At 43.1% G+C, this 6,196-nt stretch overlaps 1 long non-coding RNA gene across 1 annotated transcript; it reads left to right on the top strand.

Moving 5' to 3' along the window:
* The first annotated feature begins 4,065 nt into the window (after nucleotides 1-4,065).
* LOC138722976 (uncharacterized) lies at nucleotides 4,066-5,471 on the top strand. The gene is made up of 3 exons (XR_011337784.1): nucleotides 4,066-4,244; nucleotides 4,583-4,700; nucleotides 5,025-5,471. It is a non-coding gene; the product is annotated as an uncharacterized lncRNA (long non-coding RNA).
* Nucleotides 5,472-6,196: the final 725 nt, after the last annotated feature.

Raw genomic sequence — 6,196 nt, 5'->3', positions numbered from 1 at the left:
AAAAAGACCACAAGCAAGCAACAGGAGAAAATTTGCCTTTTGCTTCTCTGAACATGGGGCAGGAATCATATCATCATATTCAGCCACCTACTAAAAAGTAGGTGGCTTACATAAATGGAACTTGCTGTATAGGTACTAGAGAGATACCGGCAAATCCAGGACAAGATTTCTGCCAGCCTAGCCAAGAAATCAAAATGAGAGGGGCAGGTTTTTCTTCTGGAGTGTCTTTTGCTCCATCAGACATAGGAGTCTAAATAACCACTTTAGCCTAGATGTCAAAAACTTAAGTTCAGCCAGCTGAAACCATAACCTGATGATTACATCACAGAGAGGGAAGCAGGCTGAGCAGGAGAAAAAAAATAAGGACTGAAAAAGGGAAGCAAAGGGCGGCCCCAGAGAAGGTAAAAAGAGACAGAAATTTGAAGAGTCACAGACAAAAGCGAGCACTTTTAAAACAAAGCCAGAGGCTGTAATGCAATGTGTCCTTCAATATCAGGTTAACTGTTCAGTGGCTGGCGCTTTGCACCGTGTGAAAAGATCTCAGCTGAAGATCTTTGATAATCCAGCCAAACGCGGTGTACTTGGAGGCATTATTCCCATAAGCCCAGCAAGCAACTGCAGGGAGAGGGAGTCAGAGCTTTCCCACCACTGACAGACACCCTTGCTGTCCCCTACTCCCACCTGAGATGAGTCAGGACTCTGGAGATACTGCCCTGGGCACTGGAGAGACCCACAAACCACTACAATGTCATAATTATAGACAGGATGGAAGTGATGCTTGAGCCTCTTGGAGGGAAACTCTGTCAGGGTTATGGGATCAGGAGGTTCTGGGAGCATGTGATCGGGAGAGAGCCCCAAGGATGAGATACTCAAAAGGCATGCTGGATCTAGGTGGTGGAGATGGCACACTCCAGGAGCCAGTCTTGATGGAGAGACTGAAGCTTGAAACTTGCTGCATCTTACCTGCCATAGCCAGCATCTGGCTTCACATCTCTTTCCAATCCAAATAAACTTGTTTATTCCAATAAATGCAACCTAGCCAATCAGGTGTTTGCTTGCTCCTCAGCTTTGATAACTGGGACCCTAACTGTGTTATGGTGATGCCTAATGTTTCTGCCCACAGCCACATTTGGCTGCAGTTCCTTGTCAGATGAGTTTGAGGACTCAGCACCTCAACCTGTGGCAATTAGCCCAATCCCCAGGAGACAGTTAGGGGGATGCCACATGAGTGTATTTAAAGAGGGATAGAAAGATTAAACTTTTCCCGTGCTTGTAAATTAAATGCACTGTTAAAGTTCTGGTTAGATGCTTGCTTGACCGCCCTGCTATCTCCTCTGGTTTATCTCAGCAGCCGATGCAGGTCCACACTTTAGTGATGAGTGCTGACAGTAAAAAAGCAAATCTATTACTCAGCCTTCTCTTTGCCCAGGAAAATAAAACCTCAAGTATGTGGACTCCTTTGGAGAGGGAAGAGGGAGCAGCGAGGTTTCATAGTGTGGTGGAATGGCACTTGATCTTTGCTGAGCTCATTTCTGACCTACCAAAGTGAGGTTGTGAAGGATGGTGGCCAGCCAGCCAGCAGCAAGCCCCGAAGAAGCCCACAACCTGCTAGAGCAGAAACCCCTCACAGCTCTGGCTCTCTTATCTCCCTTGGTGGTGCTGGGTTGCTGGGCATCACGTGATGAGACATCTGTTTCTCCAGTAACTCTCCTTCCTCTCCTAGCCAGCTGAATGACTGTCTGCCACCCTCACCAATGGGATCTGTCCTCACTTGTGCCAGCTAAGCACACATTCGGATAGACACTTCAGGGAAGTCCATGTCCTCTTTAAAAACTGGAAAATAGACTTTTAGCTTTGTAAATGAACTTCAACCTTGTCTGTCGCTCAAGCCCTGGATATACTGCAGGGTAGTATTATTTTGCCAAAGTCACTTAGTTTATTCTGTTTTTCTCTTCTATCTTCCATTCTTGTCTCTGCATTCCTCATTCTTCCTTCTACTTGCTTTTTATGTTGCAGAACTGAGAAAGGAAGCAGATTTACATGGTATGAGATGCTGAGGAAACTTATGACACACCAGCATGGATACTGTGTCAGGGATAAATGTGTGTCTGAGACCACTTGCACAGGATGGCAAGTGCAGGATTGTGGGGGTAGAAAAGCCTGATGTCTTGAATACTGCAGGAAAAACAGACAGCCTTGATCCTCATTCTGGGAAACAACAGCAGCTGCCAGGATAATTTTATCCTCTTGCTTACACAAGAGAGAAGATCTATTTTACAAACATCCCATGATCTCCTGGACCCATATATACGGTCATTCCAGGTCAGAGTTGCATCATTGGAGTGGCAGGTCTGTATTCTGACCTGGTTTTTTGCACTCTTGCAGCAGACTCTTCCTGCCTTGAATGCTCTGAGCCTAGGAATCATGTATTTCCTCTCCTGATTCAGCTGGTTATCACTGCATCCTCTTCCCAGGGTCTCTCTGTGATTTGTAGGACATAAGGGAAGTTTTACTCTATCATATTCATGATAGTGACTCACAATATTGGACAACAATCATGGAAGAAAAGAGGTAGTTTCCCTGCTTGCAGGATGCAAGGTGCTAGAGATAAGAAGGAATTCTCATACGCTTATCAATTCTTATGCTGAAGTATTTGGCTTTTCCTGGCATTAGACTTCTTACTGTCTACCTGAGTGCAAAGGAAGAGACACAAATTAATCAAACATAGAGACTGCCCAGCTCACTGTCTTTCCACAGCAACTAGCTGCCCTGCAGCACCTGTAATCTGCACAGTAATTCTGATTAGCTTCCGGAAACGCTTCCTAAAAACACTTCCCAGATGGAAGTTTCTCTCATGGAAAAACATGGAGAGACAGAAATCTCAAAATTCTTCTTAATTTTTTTTGTGGAGGTGGCAAGAGAAGAAAACCTGAAATGTTTCTTCTGTAACTGAGCACCTTGTTGTTTTCTCATTTGTTTGTTTATTTGAAATAACTTTCTGGATCTACATTTTATTTTGAAAGCATTCAAAAGATAAAAAAAAATAAAAGTCCACAAGCCCTTCAGAGGAACTAAACCTAAAAACTTTTGGCAATTCTGGAGAAGCAGACTGGCTTCAAAAGGAACAGAAAATGGCTTAAAGTTGAAGAAAGCTTTGTATTTCAAGAAACTATATTCCCTTGGACATGTAATTTCTTTCAGATTCTTTTAGTGCCATATTTTCTCCCTTTATTTTTTTAAGTCTTTACTTGAAATTGCCAATCATACATTTTGCTCCGAACTGTAATCATGACATTTGAAATGCTGTGTAGGAGCAAGAGTGCTCTTAATTGCCTCCTGAAGCTGCCCTGCAGCACTGAGGGTACCTGGGAGGGTGGCTTTCAAGACACATTTTTATTTGGTTAGCAACAGTTTCTTAGCATTTATGCAATCAAAGTATTCCCGTATCTAACGCCAAATTGTGAATTGACAATTGGTGGGTTAATCATTATGGAAATACTGACTGATTCTTGAGTCAAATGTCAGGTGGTGCCAAAAACCAGAGCCTCAGGACAGAGGACAGTGAAAAGTCAGCTCTGACTAATGCTGCAGATAAAACAGCTGTTATACAAAAACGTGTCTTCCAACACAACACTTGGGTTACAGCAACATCTGACCCACAAGGTCCACTCTCCTTCCCCGTGAAAACCTGCAAATGCCACTAGCTGTGATCCAATTTGAGCCAAAGTGTGAGGTTCTCAGAGCCTTCAGTGGGGGAGAACCTATAGACCTGCTAGCAAACTGTCCTGGCTCCTGGGGGGGTTATTTACATAGAGATTAGAGAAAAAAAATTGGTTTTCTAAGCAGCAGAGAGGAGGAGGTCTGGAGCATGTCCACCATGGATATGGTGCTGGTAAAAAATGATATCAGGTTCCAAGATGATCTGCATCAGTCAGTGAATGACAGAAATTACTGTAAAGGCAGGAGCCAGTCCTCTTCATTTAGCTCTGCCTTTCTATAGTTCTGTTTATTGAGGGATGAAGAACCAAAAATAGAGTCAATAGTCATAGCAGCCAGTGCTTGCCGTTCCTCCCTGAAGTATTTGAAATAAAGACTGCCATCTTCAACAATGACTCAGGATTTTGAAGATTTACAGTTTCGGCTGCCCAGTGTAACAGAGAGTAAAAAGAAATGATTTCACAGAGGATGGTCCTCTCTCAGCAGCAGCAAGCTCAATATACCACTGGACCCTTTGGGAAGTCTTGGTATGTATATGTAGACTAACATCTACATATGTTTGCCCTTAATCAGCCCTTTCAGTCTGGCCCAGGGCAGCAGAGGGTGGAACACGCATAGTAGCAATTTTTTTGGAGGGTAGGAAAGGCAATTTACAGGGCAAAGAAGTTCCAAATAGCTTTTCCTGAGCTTAATGTTGGAAGCAAATATATAAATCTTAAAAGGTAGGAAGACCAGTATGCTACATGCAATGGGGAGTGGTGGGGTGGTGGTATTTCTGATCATGTGGAAATGTTTGTATCTATTGTTCACCAGTGTTAACAATGAGATTCCCATAATCTAATTTTGATTTGGCTTCTGAGTCTAGGGCAATTTAACTTATTTTTCTCAAATCCCTGGCTGTGATGGGAGACAGTGGCCATTGCTTAAGGGACAATAGTGAAGCATATCTGGCATGAAGCTGGGATGTGCTGCTACAGCATGAGGTAAGAGGCTGATAGCAATGCATGCTGTGTCCTAGAGCATGTTCTTGGAGAAAGACAGATCTGTTCTTCATCAGAGAGGGATCCTAAATGACCAGCTAAGACTAGATGCTAAATTTTTAAATACAAACATGGCAGTGTGATAAAACCTATCTGAATACAATATGGTCACTAACACTTCATTAAAAATGCCTAACATCTTACAAATACCAACAATAAAATCCTTCCAAGGGTGCCAGTCTCCCCTTTCTCTTTAATGCAGCTATATTTTTTCAGTACGCAGTGACTTTTCAATATTCAGCCTGCTTCTCTTCTTTTCCTTCACAGCTACTGCCATTTCCCAACTGGATAGTTTGTTCTCTGCACTCTGCAAGAAATGGCACATACTAACTTTGTCCTCGATAAGGTTTTACTGCTCAAGACCCAGTGCAAAGCAAATCCTTCTTCATACTCAGAGTTTGCTTTTGGTGGCTCAGAGAGGACTACAGCTTATAGTCTCCCAAGGGATAGTGTCCTCTGAGGGAACAGTGGGTGCCTCCTCCTGCTAGCCAGGAGGCACCTCAGGAGGAAGCCAGGAAACCAGGGACTGACCTCAGAACAGGTCTCTGGGCAGCATGCAGAGGCCAAGGGTAACAAGTCATACTGGCTGCAACGTTTGCAAGACAGCTGATCTCTCTTTGTCGTGTGGGATGCCTCCATCGAGTTTGAAGCCAGGAGTCTGGGCAAACTATGTTAAGTACAAAGCCAGGAATAAAGAAATTAATTGCTTAGCAACATTAACTATCTGCCTTAACTGTATGTCTGAATGATTGAACTGCAATGCAAAACATAGAAAGTGACAGCAATAACATCTTTTTAATACATAGCCAGTTCCGCTACTAGAAATTGCTGTTATAGTGATGCTTCTCTTCCCACAAATTCCCATTTGTCTTTGCATTCAGATTCAAATGTGTAACTTTCCCTTAGATGATATTTTCTAAGCAGAAAATCCTGGCAGAACTACCATAGTCCTAACAATATTAAAGAAAGAGGAGGTGCAGATGAAAGGTCCTGCAACAGCCCAGAGATGAGCACACTCGTTGCAGACAATGACTGGAAGGGCTCGGCTTGTTGAGTTTGGTGAAATGAAGGCTGAAAAAGGTAGGACTGACTGCCACAGATACATCAGGAGCCTAAATATTGGGGATGAGAGAGCTATTAAATTGAAGTACAATGTTGGCACAAGAACAGCTGGGTACAGGCTGCCCCTGAATACATGTAGACAATGGGAACAGACAGAAAACAGCAATATAAAAGTGAAAAAACTGAAACCAAGTAATTTTCAGATGATAAAGTCATAGAAATGGAGCTGAGAAAGGCCTCAGGAGACCTGCTTGTTCTGGACTTTTTAATCTTTGGTAATATGACAACCACTCTTAGAAGAGGAAAGTCAGAGACCATTTTGTCATTGTGGCCACAATACTTCCCATTCACAGTTTACTAAAAAGAAGACTGTCCCC

This window comes from Phaenicophaeus curvirostris, chromosome 7 (genome assembly GCF_032191515.1).
Source record: "Phaenicophaeus curvirostris isolate KB17595 chromosome 7, BPBGC_Pcur_1.0, whole genome shotgun sequence".
NCBI classification, from domain to species: domain Eukaryota; kingdom Metazoa; phylum Chordata; class Aves; order Cuculiformes; family Cuculidae; genus Phaenicophaeus; species Phaenicophaeus curvirostris.
Note: the sequence above shows the minus strand (reverse complement) of the source record. Positions and strands in the feature narration are given on the sequence as shown.